At 35.1% G+C, this 18,765-nt stretch overlaps 1 long non-coding RNA gene across 1 annotated transcript; it reads right to left on the reverse strand.

Annotated features, from left to right (window-relative positions):
• Positions 1 to 17,342: 17,342 nt before the first annotated feature.
• LOC142622195 (uncharacterized) lies at positions 17,343 to 18,535 on the reverse strand. The gene is made up of 2 exons (XR_012841876.1): positions 17,846 to 18,535; positions 17,343 to 17,531 (listed from the first exon to the last, which is right to left on the reverse strand). It is a non-coding gene; the product is annotated as an uncharacterized LOC142622195 (long non-coding RNA).
• Between the last annotated feature and the right edge of the window lie 230 nt (positions 18,536 to 18,765).

Below are 18,765 nucleotides of genomic sequence, written 5' to 3' on the forward strand. Positions count from 1 at the left end.
TCCAACGAGTTTTCCAGCACGATTTGGCAGATTTTGGCAACCAAAACACTAGATCTGGTGATTCTCGGCACGATTTGGGGGAAAAAGTATCGGATTTGGCGAAATCTCTGCCAGATCCGGCTAGATCGCATTGGATCTTGGATGGATCGGGAGAGATCTCGCCAATTTTCTCCTTTTTTCGGCCCTCTCTGGCGGGTTTCGGCCTCACCCGAAACCGCCGCTCACTCGACGGGAAATCGACCTGTAAAACCCGACCCTAATACGGGTGCAGGTCTAGCACCCCCCTACCCGATCTCCAGTGGGTCGGTTGCGGGTTGGGCACAAACTCGACCCGTGAACAGCCCTAGATTATTTAGACCTCACAATTTGCTCCAGCACCTCTAGACTCTTTTATCATGAATACCTCTTACGAACCACGTCTCTTATCACAGTTAAACCCTCTAATTGACTCTAACAATCACCTTGAAGGTTTTAACTCCATTGAAACAACTGGGATTGACTCTATGACTTAAGAATGTTGATCATAAACCAACACAACCGGTGTAGATATCGTCTGATGAACTCACAGGTTGGAGAAAACTAGGTTTAAATTTTCTCTCTTTGAAGTGCGCTACAATAGCTCTCAAAACATACTGAGTTGCGCTATGATATGACCTTTTAGATTTTTACATGTAGGGCATGAAAACCAAGGTAGTGGCACGATTGATTGAAAATCAGGAATAAAAATCTTATATGTTTTTGGAGTTATTATATAATTAATTGATTGAGAAACTTCATTCACATATAAGTTGATTCAATCATTAGTTTTGGATGGCCTTTCCGTTGATATGTTACGACTCAAATCCTCAACAATCTGTTTTCTCTGCATCAACCTCTAAAATTACTTCTCTCTAAGATTGTGCATTTGGAATGCTGTCCTTTCAGTCTCAAACTAAAACCATGTGAATAGATATAAATTTCTGGCATTGCATAAAAAATAATCCGCTAGATGTTAAAACAGAATTTTTATTAAACACCAGAACATATATAGATGTTCTTATTATAGGACACAAGTTATTCATAAAGCCACTTCATTGGACATCTACTCTTATTAGTCTTCTTTATTTATTATATATATTGGCAGGCACCTTCACTTGATCTGATCACACTTGCTGCTTCTTTAGTCCTGCATGCAATTAAACAGAAAAGTTAGATTAGAAATGCTGATGAGAAAAAGCTAATATTTGTACTTAATTATGGGGAAGATCCTATTTAGTGCTGATGATAACAAATTTTCTGTCCCATTTTGGTGTTTCATTTTATACTCTACAAATTGTAATATACCATATATATTTATTTTAGTTACTTTATAAGAAAAAAAATTAAGGCAATATATGGTTGGTCGCGAGTGATGGCACTTATTCTGTACAGTTAATTTATGGCTCTTGCCTTGCTTTGTGCAGTAAACTTTAGTCGCTGTCACTTCCACTACTGCCATCGTTGTCACTGCAGCTCTTTTTGCTTGCCTTGGACTTCTTCTTGTAGAAAATCTTCTCCTTCTTATATCCAGATCCCTTTTCTTTTATTTTCTTCTCAGTCTTCATTTGGCAAGACATACTGACGCCACGAGATGCATGATTTTCTTTCACTTTCTTCTCAGTCTTCATTTGGCAAGCCATGCTGATGCCATGAGATGCATGGTGACCATTGGCTTGGCCATGGCCAGATGGGTGACCATGACCATTGGTTTTGCTTTGGTATTTGTAAGTCTCCTGAGTTTTGGACATGGTGTGGTCTGGGTGGTGACTCTGGGTTTGACCATGATACTGAGCCTGGGTCTTAGCCATGTTGTGGTCTGGGTAGTAGGCAAGGGTTTGGCCATGCTTGTAAGTCTCGCTGTTGGCTATCCCAGAGCCTAAGCCTCCATGGTGATTTCCTTTCATTCCGCAGCTATTCATATCAGCCACCTTGTGCCCGCCATGCGAGCTTTCGTGGCATTTTTGCTGACAGGTTTCGTATTTGGGCTTGAAGCACTGCATTGAGGCCATGGCAACTGAGGCAAGTGTAAATCACTCTAGCTCTCTTGCCTTCTCTTGTGGTTGATTGCTTGGCACTGCAAGGCCATGCAAGAGCTCATATATATATATATAGAGTTATAGGCAAAGAAAAAGTGGAGTCATTTATCTTTATTTATTTGTAATACTGCCATTAGAATGGACCAGTGGCTTAACTTTATAAGTGTTGGGGGTTAAAAATGAATTGACTCCTTATAAATTAATTAGTTAAATTATATACAAGATTGTGGTAGTGCAAACAAATCACCAAATAATTAAATGCAGCATAAAATAAATTTGATACAGATAATTTGTTTACGAATGGAGAAAATCACCGAAGCAAAACTCCACCAGGTGAATTTAAGGTCACCACTCTGGAAAATCTACTATTATCAATCACAAGTGATTACAAATATAAGAAATTTTACTAAATCCTATGACCTATCCTGAAATATCAACCTACAGTTGAACTTTTACCCTAATACCAATTTGACTTGCATTGTAGGGGCAATCTCTCCGTTCAATGCACGAATCCCAGTACGTGACTCACTCTCCAACTTGAGGAAGATGTTGGCTGCAAAGTTCTTCAGTTCATCAACAATGAAGATTAGGAAGCTCCTTGGTCACAAAACCCTTGATATAAAGATGCAGTAACTTCTCTAGAGAGAATGATGAACTAGGTTACAATATGCTTGTATTCTGTTTGCATACACTTTGCATATCCTGTGCATAATGTGATGACCTTTAAAATAAGTCTTATATATGTTTAGGGTTGTGAGAAAAGAAACCTTACACAAATATATTACAATATGCGTGTAATCAGATCAGAAAAGTCTGATTTCGTAATTCTAGCTTGACAGGTACAGCTTGTGTCGAGCTTCAACATTAAATCCGGATAGAAATGATTCTGTCGAGTTTTAATTAACAGCACTTTCTTCACTTGTTTCTTAATCAGACTTGCACGGCTTCAATACTTAACTTGAACACTTGTCTTCTTGAAGTACTAAACCCATCCTAAATCTATCCAATTACAAGTAAAGTGCGTTTCGTCAAAGGATTAGCTAATTACATAAAATATGTCTTAATAATAAGGCATCTTCTACTATTTTATTTTTTAAATTAATTAAATAACAAAAGTGGGATTCTTTCAGATTTCCATATTATCCAAGTTTTGCATATGCTTTCATGATATGGTCATAGGATCCATGACAGAAATACATACAATATTTAACTTGTAATTGCACATGGAAATGGAATAAAATCCCCATTTCTATATGAGCAATGTTAAAGAACACATATTTTTTCATATAACTTGCAAAGTTGGCAAATTATGATTGAAATTAATTAGACATAGATTGCATTAAATATACTAATATCCTTACTTTTTATGAGATTGTGGAAAAAAAAATTGTAAGTGCGCACGTGTCATAAAAAATATAGAAAAGTGATAGGTAAAATTGCATTTAATTGCATTATATACTTTCTTATCAAATGCTCTTGACACCTGTTAACCAGTCATTTGAAACAATATCATTCTCACTCGTGTGAACTTACTAGTGACATCATTTTTACTACATTCATAAGTCCCGTCAATAATTGTAAAAAAATTTATTAAAATTTTTGTATGTCTAAACTATTCATTTCTATGTATTTAATATGTATATGTCTCAAATTACATTAATTATTTCCATTGAAAGGAATTTGAATATGTAGGTAACAGTAATACTACAAACACAAATTATTTTGTAATATTTTTACAAACTATTGACGTGGCTGGTGATAAAAAAATTCTGTTAGTAGTGGACCTGAATGAAAACCAATAAAAGTTTGCCATCAATAATAGTTTGTAAAAATGTTATAAAATAGTTTGTGATTGTAACATTATTTATGTAGGTAATATGTACAAATCCCAAATTACATTAATTATTTCCATTAAAAGGAATTTGTTCAAGGCACATTGAAAATGCTTTAGACGTACGGTAGGGGAGAGGCTGTGACCCAACCCATACTACTTGGTCTCTTATGAGAATCCAATTCCCCAACACCGCACCAAAATGTTTATTGAAGTCCAATAAATTGAAAAATGCAATTTATTTTTTCCAGTGTCCATGTTGCGCTCTCATCTCTCTAGCTTAGGTATGTGTCAGTACAGAAATTTCAAGCTCTTCTTTTTTAAATTCAAACAAACAAGATTTTTTGGGGGCATTGAAGGCAGTGGGGATTGGAATTTGTTTTCTTTATTGGAGTGGAGGAATATAAAGGCGTGGGCTTTAGGTTCTGATTTCTGTGGTGACCGTTTATCCTTGCTAGTATAATAGTCATGCACTTCAACTGAGTTATTGTTTGGATTCCGCTGAATGCGTCTATGTTTTGCTTTCAACGCGTTTCAGCCTCTTTTTTTTTTTTTTTTCCTGCAGCATTTCAGCTTTTAAGGGGGACAAAAGTTAAATGTTCATCCACTGACGACATTGTTTATGACACGGTTCATATACTATTCAGTAACTTTTCATTAAAAATGGGTCTCGCAGCACTATTCACATATTTAAAAATTATTTTGCTACAGTATTTTTAATTTTTAGTTTTCAGCTGTATCCAAACGGACCCTAAGTTTGTTAATAGGGCGGATTTGACCAGCCTAAGGTTTGCCCCCATGCCATGAGCATGAACCATCTTCTCTGCAACTGGTAAAATAAATGCAATGAAAAACAACTTAGTTGATTAATTTTTCAGTCTGTGGTGTCCAAAGTAGATATTCAATGTTCAAAGTTAATGGTCTTTGACCAAAGTTTACTGATTTCTATATTATTTTTCTAGTTTCGCTGATTGATTTTTCACATTATTATAATATTTCTATTGTAAGAAAGTTTCAAAGAGGGTTGTACCTCAAAAATAAATGGAGATGATCTTATTCAGAGTCAAAATTTTGTTATTTGTATCTAAGGGTACGTTATATCATTTAAAATTTTAAATGATGTGGCATCACAGACATCTTTAAATTTTTGTAAAATTTAATTTTGATCATAAAAAGCACTTTCTCCATTAACTTAAAATGTAGAGGACCCAACAAAGAACTAACATCGAAAATATATTTATGGTTGTGAAACCTAGTTTTGAACAAAAAATTCTTGCAATATGAGATTAAATGTCATAATTCTTATTTGAATTTTACTTCTTATTTGTGTTGTTGGGAAATTTGCACAAATACAATAGCATACTTGGTCACCTGATATTCATGTTGTGAACCCTAATTTTGATAAAATTTATGATTTAGAAAACTCGTTCCATGATGGAAAATGGGAAGTTTCATTTTTAATAATATTTTTTCTTGATCTATGAAATCTTATGAATAAAGTTTGTTTGTCAACAAACATGTATCTTCAATTCTAAAAGATTCATGTGCCTTTCAAAAATCTAGAACTAAGTCATAAGCAATTCCATTACAATACTAAATCAATAGTTTAGTTATTGTAATTGAGAATTGATCGTAGCATAAAAAATATTGTTAATTGATGAAGTGCAAATTCGTCAGTTTAAGTAAATGTGTCCAGATTGAGTCAAATCCTCGTATCTTTAACTGTTAGCTTCCCCCAAATAGTCACTGGTGTGGTGCCTGCCACAGCGCCTCCGATGCTAAAGTTAGTATATGAAAGCTCTTTACAAAAGAATAAATTAATACAGCAGTGTAACAATAAGTATTTCTAGGTGTTTCCGTACCTCATGTTGGTGCTCGGAGGGTTGTATATATACATTCCCGTAGTCCCTAGCCATTGTGACTGTTATGGTGGTTTAATACTTCTTTTGGTAACGCCTCATGGTCAATGATGTTAGCTTTGATGGGCTTCCAACGGTCTGTACAGTTGTCCTTGTAACCGTTTGACGCATTTATTTGACCGCATTGAATGGCTTCTTTTCCTTCGTCAGTAATGTGGCTTATATCGTTAGAGGCACCTGGTTAGTCCGTCTGTCAATACTGCATCGTTGGTTTGGATGAGGTCGTCCAGAGAAGTTGAGTTCATCAATCCCATCATTAATGATGCTCAATTATGAAATGAAGAGAATCTATTTCATGGTTAAGATTACTGTAAAATACGTAAAATCTTAAAATAAAAAATTAACTCTTTTGATTGAAGTGATGAGGATCCATTTAAGGTTTCATATGGGTGTAGATGTTCATTTTTTGGGAAGTCTAGCAGGAAGAAGAAGCCTCACAATGTGGGTAGAAGAGAGTTAAAAAATTCAATAGAAAAACTATTAAGCCCAAGCGGCAGGAATAATGAATCATAGGTCCATAAAGCAAACAAATGGACCTCGAGGAAGCAAATGGACCTAAAAAGGTATAGAAAGAGAGAAGTAGCAAACCCATGGGCAGTATGTGATACAGAAAAGTGAGAATGGGCCACAGCAGGCTTGAAGTAATGCAAGAAAAGAAAATAAGGGGCGATGGAGAGTCCATAAGCCCCAAAGATGAATGATAAAGTAATTGGGCCAGGAAAGCCCAAGAAAATAATAAAAGCTCATGGGAAACACGGAATGGAAAAAGGCCAAAGTTGCCCCAAGAAAGTAAATGGGCCAAGGATGCCCAAAAGGAAGTAAATGGGACATGGGAGCCCGCAAGTAATATAGTAAAAGGCCCAATGAGCTTATTGGGTCATCAGAAAATAAATAAGCAGCAAGCCCAAAGAGGCCCAGTAGTTTTGGGTCAAATAACATCACGACAGGATTAGTAAAATGATGTGGCAGGAAGTAATAGCAAAATCGAAGAAATAAAGTAAGAAGAGTGGCCTAAAGGAGGGAAAGCCCACAATCAGGCAAGACCCACAATTAGGCAAGGCCTAGCCCCTAAGGGAGCAAGTCATAAAGAATGAGAAATCAAGAAATAACTCACGCTATAAGAAGTTAAGGACGAACGACAAAATGGACAGATGGACCTCCAGACCACGGCAAATGCATGAGTAGCAGGCAGATTTTGGACGAACATGGAAGTGAGGCACACGCAAGGCTCACACCCCACTAGCCTGTACCGAGCTAATACAGGAAGTGGTGGGTCATGGGTCAGAGATAAAAGGGTATGGTTTGGCGGTGGGGAGAGGGGAAAACCTATTTTTGTGGTTCCTGCTCAGGCTCTTTTGGAAGAAATGTCCTGCTGGGATGACATACTACCCAAAAGAAGCAAGACTGAGTTAGAACCACTAGGAGCATGCCATGAGGGACGGAGAGAGAGAGAGAGAGAGCACTCACTTCGTGGCAGGTAAGAATGCCACGGCAAGCAAACAAACAAAATAGTCTTCTTAGTCTAGTGATGTGGAGTGGTGCGGCCAACACATGTAAGTGGTGCTGACTGAGCAATTGACCAATCAGTAATGGTTGGTAAGGACAGCCACACCAGACAAAGACGGTTAAAGGCTAAAATGGTAAAAGCTAGTCGCGGTAGGCATTATATAAAGAACCCTTACTGTGCACAAAAGGGGAGGACGATAATAGTAACCTCTAGGGAGAGAATCATAACAACTAAGCAAACACCTAGAGATAAAAACGAAGGGAAAAGAAAGAAAGAATCGGGAGGATAGGAAAAAACAAAAAAGGAGAGAATATAATAGGAGGCATGCATCGGATAGGTTAATTCCCTCTCTCCCTCTCAGACCATGCTCTCTGCTAAAGGCAAGAGACTTCTCTGGGCACAAGTCATTTAGCCCCGTTCCCTCAAATCAGTAAATTTCTTCCCCGGAGAGATTATTCACATTGAGGAAATGACTTCCTTCTTGACTTAGACCCCATAACATAACTTGACGCGGCAGACTGATATTTCTTTTTGATTCAATAAACTTATTACTACCTCTTCTGTATTTATTTTTGTTGATGTTTCATAAAACTTGCGTTCCTTGTAATGACACATTATTTACTTTTGCCTAAATATTGAACGAATCTCTTTTATTATCTTTATTATATCTGCTTGCCGTAATTACCATAGCAGCTCTGCCTGCCATGGGCATGTGATCAAAACCTTGGCAAACGGGATATAGTTTGTGCACAAGTCGGATCAAGGTAGGTTGCAATTGGACTGGTCCCAACTCTCTGATCCAGAAGACTCTAGGCCTAGCACGACAAGAAACAGTCTAACCCAATACTGCACAAAAGGCCCACCACAATGGGATCAGCCTAAAAACAAAAATGTGGCAGTTTAGGGCTTTAATCCTCATATGTAAATAGCTAATGTTTGTAGACTAGGCTATGAGGATCCTATAAAAATCCTCTATGTTTGTCTAAAGATTAGGAGTCATTTGGTAATGTTGTTCTAATAATATTGTTTGTATTTTTTAGAAATATGTGTGTGAAAAAGTGTGTGAAAATACATGTAATATTTTTTTAAAATTGAAAAATATTGCTTAAGCTACCATACTAAATAGCCCCTAGGCCGCCAAAATTAATTGTCATCTTTTGTGTTGAAATAGAAAAAAAATATTATGAAGAAAATTAAGAGAAAAATGTGAAAGAGTGAGGCATAAAAGATTAATACTTGATTATATATCTTATATTTAATAGTGTAAGTGTTTGTGAAGTGTGGAGAGCAAGGACTGAGATTTAAGTCTCCAGAAAGAAGTTTCACAAGCATATACACTTATAAGATTAGGTTAGAGTAGAATTTCTATCTTACATAAAAAAAAATTGTACATGATACTATATCATTTAAAATTTTAAATGATGTGATATAGATGTACCTTTTAATATGAAATATTTAATATGAATTGTCAAATTGATTTATTTGATATGCATATTTTCTACACGGTATTATTTGCGCCAAACCTTTTTATAGGTAATATGTAGAATTAACTGTATCGAGACCCTCCTTTGAAATATGAATTGATTCTATCATTAGTTTTGTATGGCCTTTCAGTTCATTTGCAAGGACTCAAATCCTCAGCAATCTGTTTTCTGCAACAAATTCTAAAATTACTTCTCCTTAAGGTTGTGCACTTGGAATATTGCTGTTCTTTCAATCTCAAACTCAGCCATGTGGGTAGATATTTCTAGCATTGCATAAACAATTATCCGTGGGATTTTAAAAAGACTTTTTATTGAACACCACAACATAGATTTTCTTACATAGGACACAAGATATTCATGAAGCCACTTCATTGGGCATCTACTCTTATTATAAACAATTAGTTTTCCTTTTTTATTATATATATTTCCAGGCACCTTCATTTGATCTGATCACACATAGAGGCTGTTTGGATACAGCGTTTTCTGCATCTGAGTTTTCTCTTTTATTTTTTTTTTATTATTATTTTTTTTTCTTCTGTTGCTGCAGCACGGGTCAGGGGGGACAAGGCTACTGTTCATGTTACTGTGCATGAACAGTAGCCGCATTTTGTTGACTTTCAGCACATTTGTGGGTCCCTTGTACTGTTCATGGGACCTACAAACTTCACTTTACAGAATTTTTTTTATTAAAAATGGGTCCTACGATACTATTCACATATTTAAAAATTATTTTACTACAGTATTTTCAGTTTTCAATTTTCAGTTTTCAGCAATAAGTTCTATCCAAACGGACCCATAGCTTCTCTTTTAGTCCTGCATGCAATTAAACAGGAAATTTAGGTTAAAAGTACTAATGATAAAAGCTAAGTGTTGTACTTTAAGGAAATATCCTTTTTAGTTGCTTAGCTTTTCATTTTTGTGGGATCCTTGAAAAGTTTAAATCATCCACACACTCTCTCTCTCTCTCATATATATATATATATATATATATATATATATATATATATATATATATATATATATATATATATATATATCATACTATTAGAAGTTTTATTTTATAGCTCACTGACTAACAATATATCATGTGTTTTGATTTATTTATTAATTTTAAATTTGAAGTTACTAATGATAAAAGCCAAGAGTTGTAATTTCAGAAAATATCCTTTTTAGTTGCTTAGCTTTCATTCTTGCGATCCTTGAAAAGGTTAAATCATCCAGTGTCTCTCTCACACACACATATATATAAATTTCTATCATACTCTTAGAAGTTTTATTTTATAGCTCATTGACTAACAGTATATCATGTATCTTGATTTATTTATTTATTTTAAATTTGATATTACTCTTTTTTTCTTTTTAAAAAGGCAGCATATGACAAGTTTGCAATTAATGAGACTTATTACATATACCTAGATATATAAGGGGTGTTTATTTCACACCAATATTACACACAAAGTTCATATGCAAGTACTTTTTTGCATTTCGCAATTTGTTTTTTGTTGCCAAAATACTTTTGAGTCACAATTTTGAAATGGTAATCGTGACTTAAGTCATAAGTTTAGTGCAGAGAAAGTGTCTGTATACTTTGTATGCAGTAGTGTGTGCATTAGTTATTACTCTAGTTAGATTATGGTTCTTGCCTTGCCTTAATGTAGTCATGTTCAGTCGCCGTCACTTCCGCTGCTGCCATTGCTGTTGCTGCAACTCCTCCTGCTTGCCTTGGACTTCTTCTTGTAGAACATCTTCTCCTTCTTATACTCAGACCCCTTTTCTTCCATTTTCTTCTCACTCTTCATTTGGCAAGCCATGAGATGCATGATGACCATTGCCATGAGATGCTTGATGACCATAGGCTTGACGGCCGTAATTAGCATGGGTCATTGCGTGGTGGTCGGAGGGGTGACCATGACCATTGGTTTGGCAATGGTATTTATAAGCCTCATGAGTTTTGGACATGGTGTGTTCTGGGTAGTGACTGTGGGTTTGACCATAATACTGAGCCTGCGTTTTAGCCATGTTGTGGTCTGGGTAGTAGGCATAGTTTTGGCCATGCATGTAAGTCTCGGTGTTGGCCATCCCATAGCCATAGCCTCCATGGTGTCCCTGGTGATTTTCTTTCATTCCCCAGCTACTACCCATATCAGCCACCTTGTGCCCATGAGAGCTTTCAAGGCAATTTTGCTGGCAAGTTTCGTATGTGGGCTTGTAGCAATGCATTGAGGCCATGGCAACTGAGGCAAGTGGATACCACTCTAGCTCTCTTGGTTTCTCTTGTGGTTGTTTGGTACTGGATGGCAATGCAAGAGCTCTTATATATAGAGTTACAGACAAAGAGAAATTGGAGTTATTTTTCATTTATTTACTTATTTATTAATTTAATACTGCTATTGGGATGGACTTTATAAGACAGCATCTATTATTTTCTTTCTTAAAATTAATTAATTAAAAAAAGTGGGATTCTTTCAGATTTCTATATATTATCCAGGTGTAGACGAATTAATTTCTTAGTTCGAAATAAATCAAACAAGTAAAATAGTTTCACAAATACGAATTTGTATTGATAAATGTGTGGTACAATTCTCTGTAATTACAAAGGAGTGATCCTCTGATTCGATCTCCTTGAAAGATTTATTGATTGGAATTGTGGTAATGTAATTTTGATTTGAACATAAGATATTCTTCAATTTGGCTGAGGAATGGATCGAAGATCTTTGAAACGGAATTACAATGAATCTCTGGCTATGAGCTTGTTAGAAATTCTTTGTTCTTCGTGTTCTTCGTGTTCTTCGTGTGTTCTTCGTGTGTTCTTCGTGTTTGAAGGTTTGTGGTGGAAGTTCTTCGGTGCTTTAGAGGCTTGATTCCGTAGAGCTCCGTTGATTTATGGTTTGTTGAGGTTTCTGGAGGCTTTTGAGCTTGATTCTAGTGAACTTTGAGATCTGGACGAGTAGTTTGGATGATTTTGCTTCGAATGTTGTTTGTATTCGAGGTTGAAGTTCTTGAATTTCTTGGAGGCTTTGAGGTTTGATCCTGGCAGAGCTTCTGGGTTTCTGAACCCAAGCTATCTTCTTCCTTCTCTCTGTTCTGTGTCCTCCTAAATGTCTTAGGAAGGCTTCTATTTATAGGAGTTTAGGAGTAGGTGAGCGACACGTGGCGGAGTCTGATTAGTGACACTTGTCACAGCTTGATTGGTCCGCTTATGTCATCGCTTACACGTGCTGATTGCTTGTGTCATCGCTTACACGTGCGGAGCTGCTTGTGTCATTGCTTACACGTGCGGAGCTGCTTGTGTCATTGCTTACACCTGCTGATGCAGTTTCATGCCTTTATTTCAATGACACTTGGCAAATTTCTATTGGTTTCTGAATAGTGATGGCAAAACCTAGCAGCAGTACGTGGCGCCTTGTAATTGACTGTATTTTGTGAACTTGGTAGTATGATGTGTCAGCTTGTGATAGGTCGGGAATTTTCCCTCTCTACACCAGGTTTTAAATATGCTTTTGTGATATGACCATAGGATCCATAAAAAGAAATAGAATTAATTTTTTACTTGAAATTGCACATGAAAATGGAATAAAATTCCCATTTTTATATGAGAAATATCAAGAATACAATTTTTTTTTTCTCACAACTTGTAAAGTTGGAAAATTATATTTGCAACAAGGCAAAGGTGGCGTTAAGTACACTAAAATATTATTTCTCTTTATGGGATTGGGATAAAAAAAAAGTTTCATGCAAGTGCACCGAGTGTCATAAAAACATAGAAAAATAAGTAATCAAAACTGCAGCAGGTTACATTAATTATTTTCACGTAAACTTATCACGTTTACTCATCGTAATATATCACATCCATAACAAAGAAGAAAGTGTGAAAATTTTTGTATCTTCAAACTTATTGTTTCGATATATGTAAGTACATGTCCGAATTTCCATTACAAGGAATTTGTTCAAGGCGCATTGAAATTTGAAAACGCTTTAAACGTACGGTAGGCTAGAGGCCGTGACCCAACCCATACTACTTACTTGGTCTCTTACGAGAATCCAATAAATAGAAAAATGCTATTTCGTTCTTCCGATGTTCATGTTGAGCTCTCCTCTCTCAAGCTTAATAAGCATGTGTCGGGATAGAAGTTTCAAGCTCTTCTTTTTCAATTCAAACAAACCAGATTTTTTTTGGGGGCATTGAAGGCAGTGGAGATGGGAATTTGTTTTCTTTATTGGAGTGGAGGAATATAAACACATTAAATGCATTAGGCTTTAGGTTCTGCTTTCTGTGGTGACCGTTTATCCTAGTATAATAGTCATGCACTTTAGCTAAGTTTGTCAATAGGGTGGATTAGATCAGCCTAAGGTTTGCCATCTTGCCATGAGCATGAACTATCTTCTCTGCAATTAGTAAAATAAATGAAATGAAATATAAGTTACTAAATTCATTTTTCAAGCTATTGTGTCCAAAGTAGAAATTCAATGTTTAAAGTTCTTGCTCTTTGACCAAGGTTTACCAATTTCCATCTTATTTGTCTATTTACCCTCATTGGTTTTTCACATTATTCAAATATTTCTGTTGTAAGAGGATTTTTAAAACAGATATGCATCTCAAAATCAACGCCCTCTCCATTTTACCTGAAATTTAGATGATCTATTTTACAAATGGGAGAAAATCTATTTATAGTCAAAAATTTTGTTTTCGTTTTTTAATCTAATGGTACATACAGTATCATATCATTTAAAATTAAAATGATGTGGCGCCACGTATAATTTTAGTTTTGAGAAATTTAATTTTAATCATAAAATAGGGTTTCTCCAATCAACTTCAATGTAAAGGATCCAATAGAAAACCAACGTAAAAAATATTCATGGTTGTGAAGCATAGTTTTTATAACATTTGTAATTTGAGATACTCATTCCATGGTTGAAAATGGTGAAGTCCCATTTTTAATAATATTTTTTCATGAACTATCAAATCTTACAAATTGAGTTTGTTTGTCAACAAAAAATTACTATCGATTCTAAAAGATTTATTGGTTGGGTTCAAGTTATACTTGCTATAATTCTAAGCAATGTTATATCATTTAATAATTTGTTATTGAATTTATATTTTGAAAATTTCACAATTGGATTAAATGTTCTATATGTTCTTAATCTGCATGCCAATTTTCATGTTAACCGGTTGTTATTTATTGTTTGATCTATAGACTCTTTAGAATATATGAAATAAAATTTTAAGTTTTTAACCTTGAAATGGCCTCTCCATTTAAATAGAGAGAATCCTATTCCAAGTATTTTCCATGGTTACTCTACGATTACTTCAATATATAGAGAGAATCGATTTAACACACATCATATATATATATATATATATATATATATATATATATATATATATATATATATATCTTCAATTCTTGATCTATTGAGCTGCTATTGAGAATCATTTTTGAGTAATGTTACAGTCATAAACTATTCAATAATATTTTTACAAAATGTTGATGTGACAAACTTTTTATTTGTTTTCATCTAAGTTCACCATTAATATCACTTTTTTATTTACCAATAATTACTTACCACATTAACAGTTTGTAGTTTTTTTTTTTTTTTTAGTAAAAAAGTTTATGTCTCTAGCAATATTCATCGTTTTTTGATCAATTAAGCTACATTTGAAAGGCGATCAAAACTTGTTCGATTGATCAAGCATCAATTCAAGGGTTGTCCCTAGAAATCCTTTATTCTCTGAGTTCATCTAGAACATTACAACCTGTACTTTGATAACATATTGCTGTCTCATTTAGGATTACATTGTCATAGAATTTTTCAATCTAAATCCTAGCAAAGGCTTCATCCGGTATTAACCTAAGATAACTTTATACACATATAGGGTCCGTTTGGATAGAGTTTATTGCTGAAAACTAAAAACTGAAAACACTGTAGCAAAATAATTTTTAAATGTGTGAATAGTATTGTGGGACCCATTTTTAATATTTTTTTCGGAATAAAGTGCTTGTGGGTCCCATGAACAGTGCGTAAACAGTGCAGACACAGTACGTGAACAGTGAAATTGGTCTCCTGCACAGTAAAATAATGTGCATGAACAGTACCAGTCACTGTTCATTCACGTTGAAAAAAAAAAAAAAAAAAAAAACGCAGAATCTCAAAACGTGGCCACAAAACGCACTATCCAAACTAAGCTATAATCTTCAATAAATAAATTATAACATGTTGAGAGCCAAATAGTACAAATGTAATCATTTAGGGGTTTGATGCACAAATGCAAATTGCTAAGGTTGAAATATAAAAATCCTCTGTGTTTGTTGAGAGACTAATTAAGCTACCAAAATTGTGGCCTTTAGTGTTAAAGTATAAATATATTAAGAAGAATAAAAACAGAAATGTTAGAGGGAAAGAACATAGAGGATTAATTTGAGATTTTCTTCTTATATGTAATTGTGTGCATGGTGCCACATTATTTAAATTTTTAAATGTATAATTGTATAGTTGGGATCATGCGTATAATTAGGATGAGGATTATGATTACAAATTGTATTAAGATAATATAAATGGTTTTGTCCTTGAAACCATATCTCTAACATTCCTCTTAGTTGCTCATCAGTGACTATGGTGTGGGATATTAACCCAAAAACAGTTAGGATGCTACTATGATTACTTCTTGCAAGTAAGGAAGCTATATTAGTTGCTCCCCTCTAAATATTTTTTCCAAACCAAAAATACATTCCTCTCAGTTAAGGTGGAAGTCTTAGAACAAGAAAGTGTGATCGACCAAATATGGATTCAATGGAGTGCGCATTTTTTCCATAGTAAAGGTGGAATTCCCTGCGGATGCTTGGTGATCCAAGCTTGACGTTTTCAAAGGTATAGTGTAGACCATACTTGTGGAGGTTATTAGTAAGATGCTTGCTCTAGAATCCTGGTCTAAGAAACTTGGCTGAAGGTGATACAGATGCGTGATAAAAAAGAAAGCTAGATGTCAGTCAAGTAGAGCATACTATATAATAAGATTCATGGTCTAAGAAAAATAGATAAAATGACAAAAGATTGGTGATGAAAAGGAAAGTTATATAGTCTTGTCTCATGAAGAACGGAAACAAATGCTTTCTGTGATGAAATTTTGTAGAGTTTATTTAGACCTCTTAAACCACAATTGGATTAACCTAGTTAACAAGCCAAGTTATTACTTAGTCCAAATTTCAAATTTAGGTTAACACAATCAAATAATCATATCAATGCAAAGTGCAGAATATAAAAACACAAAGATATGATGATCTAGGAAAACCAAACCGGTAAAAAACCTGTGGAGGATTTAACCGAGCTATCTTCAAGGTAAACCTGAATCCACTATGAAAGAATCAAAGTTGTACAATAGCGACTTAGACTACTAACATCCTATTGCTACCCACCAGTAGAAACTTACTGATACGACCACGTGCAAGCTCTGAGACCACGGACTCCTTCTTTCTTGTATTCTCCAGCAAGTATAAACACTCCCGCTTGTATATCGTTAAGCTCTTATGGCAGCAACTGAACTATCATCAAGTTCTTGAAGTAATCTCATTCTTGATAATCCTAAGCTTGTGTGAAGGCAAGCACCTCTCCGATCTCATAAGAGATTCACACAAATAGCAATATGAGCAACCTCAAAAACGTGACTAGGGTTTGCCTTTTATACCTAAGGCAAAATATAAAACCCTACACATCATATAGGCTTACAGCTGAGTTGGAAATTTTGCAGAAAAAAAAATCTGCACGACTTTCGATCGGTCGAGTCTAATTCTTGATCGATCGAGTCTAATTCTTGATCGATCGAGTCAGGCAGAAATATACAGTAACTTCTGCAGTTAACTCGATTCCAACTTTACATAAATCACATACTTTGAGCAAGTCTAAAACATAACTAGACACCTGTTTTGATCATGGTTTGCCAACAATACATATTAAAGTTCTAATACATTAGTTTCTAAGTACTTAGAACCTAACAAATTTTATGATTTGAATGTGATTGATCATTTGATTATTTGGGCAGTTGCAGCGGTTGTGTCATTTAAGGCCACACCTTTCTTACAAATGTTCTCCAGTTTTAATCTGGTTGGGTCATTTAAGGCCATAGCTTGTTAGTGATAAACACAACTAGGAGCACATCAATAATATTGTGACAGTCTAACCCAAATACTTAAATTAAAGGGATTTGGATTCAACTATATGTATATCAATATCAACTAATCACTTTCTTTACCTTTTCTTAAAGTAAGGTAACCTTTTGCATGTGTTCTACACCGTCAAACCTTTTTCTTGGAGGTATTATATGATTAGTTGTATTGATATCGTCTTTTCACATATGAATAGATTCAATCATTAGTTTTGGATGGCATTTCGGTTCATGTGCCAAGACTCAAATCCTCAGCAATCTGTTTTCTGCAGTAACTTCTAAAATTACTTCTCTTTAATTAAGGTTGTGCATTTGGAATGCTATTCTTTCAATCTTATACTAAACCATGTGGGTAGATATTTCTGGTATTGCATAAAAAAAGATCCCCGGATGTTAAACGGACTTTTATTAAAGACCACAACATAGATAGTCCATAGTCTTACATAGGACACAAGATATAGATATTCATGAAGCCACTTCATTGGGCATCTACTCTTATTAGTCTTCTTAATTTACTTATTATATAATTGCCAAAGCACCTTCATTTGATCTGATCACACATAACTGCTCCTTTAGTCCTGTATGCAATTAAAAAGAAAAGCTATGTTAAAAATGCTGATAATGAAAGCAAAGAGTTATATTTTCATGGGGAGATCCCTTTTAATTGCTTATTAACTTTTCAATTTTTTTGGAATTTTTGAAATGGTTGGATTCTCGTCTCTTCATGTTTTATTTTATATTCTACCAATTATATATATATATATATATATATATTATTTTATTTATAAAAAAAAGAAATGCAACATATATTTTTTTAGAACAAAAAAAAAAATGCAACATAATAGATTGTGATTGAACTTATTATTCCATATAGTTAATTTATGGCTCTTACGTTGCTTTTATGCAGTCATTATCTTCAATCGCTGTCACATCCGCTGCTGCCATCAGAATCGCTGCACCTCCTCCTGCTTGACTTGGACTTCTTCTTGTATGACATCTTCTCCTTCTTATACTCAGACCCCTTTTCTTTCATTTTCTTCTCACTCTTCATTTGGCAAGCCATACTCATGCCTTGAGATGCGTGCTTTTCTTTCATTTTCTTCTCAGATTTCATTTGGCAAGCCATGCTCATGCCATGTGATGCATGATGACCATAGGCTTGGCCATGGCCGTAATTAGCATGGGCCATTGCGTGGTGGTCAGAGGGGTGACCAAGACCATTGGTTTGGCTATGGTACTTATAAGCCTCATGAGTTTTGGACATGGTGTGTTCTGGGTAGTGGCTGTGGGTTTGACCATAATACTGAGCCTGTGTTTTAGCCATGTTGTGATCTGGGTAGTAGGCATGGGTTTGGTCATGCATGTAAGTCTCGCTGTTGGCCATCCCATAGCCATAGCCTCCATGGTGATTTGCTTTCATTCCCCAGCTACCCATATCAGCCACCTTGTGCCCGCCATGAGAGCTTTCATGGCATTTTTGCTGGCAAGTTTCGTATGTGGGCTTGTAGCACTGCATTGAGGCCATGGCAACTGAGGCAAGTGGATATCACTCTAGCTCTCTTGGTTTCTCTTGTGGTTGCTTGGTACTGCAAGGGAGTGCAAGAGCTCTTATATATAGGCTTAGAGAAATCGGTTCTCGAATTGATTAATCTTTAAAAGTGGGATTCCTTTAAATTTTTATATCATGCATGCAAACTTTTGAAGATGCTTTTACAAGAGGCCGAAAAGATCCAGGACAGAAATGCAATCACCAATCATTTTTTTAATTTGAAGATGCCCAAGGATTAGATAATTTAGATTCCCCATTTCCAT

Source organism: Castanea sativa, chromosome 1 (genome assembly GCF_040712315.1).
Source record: "Castanea sativa cultivar Marrone di Chiusa Pesio chromosome 1, ASM4071231v1".
Classification (NCBI taxonomy): Eukaryota; Viridiplantae; Streptophyta; class Magnoliopsida; order Fagales; family Fagaceae; genus Castanea; species Castanea sativa.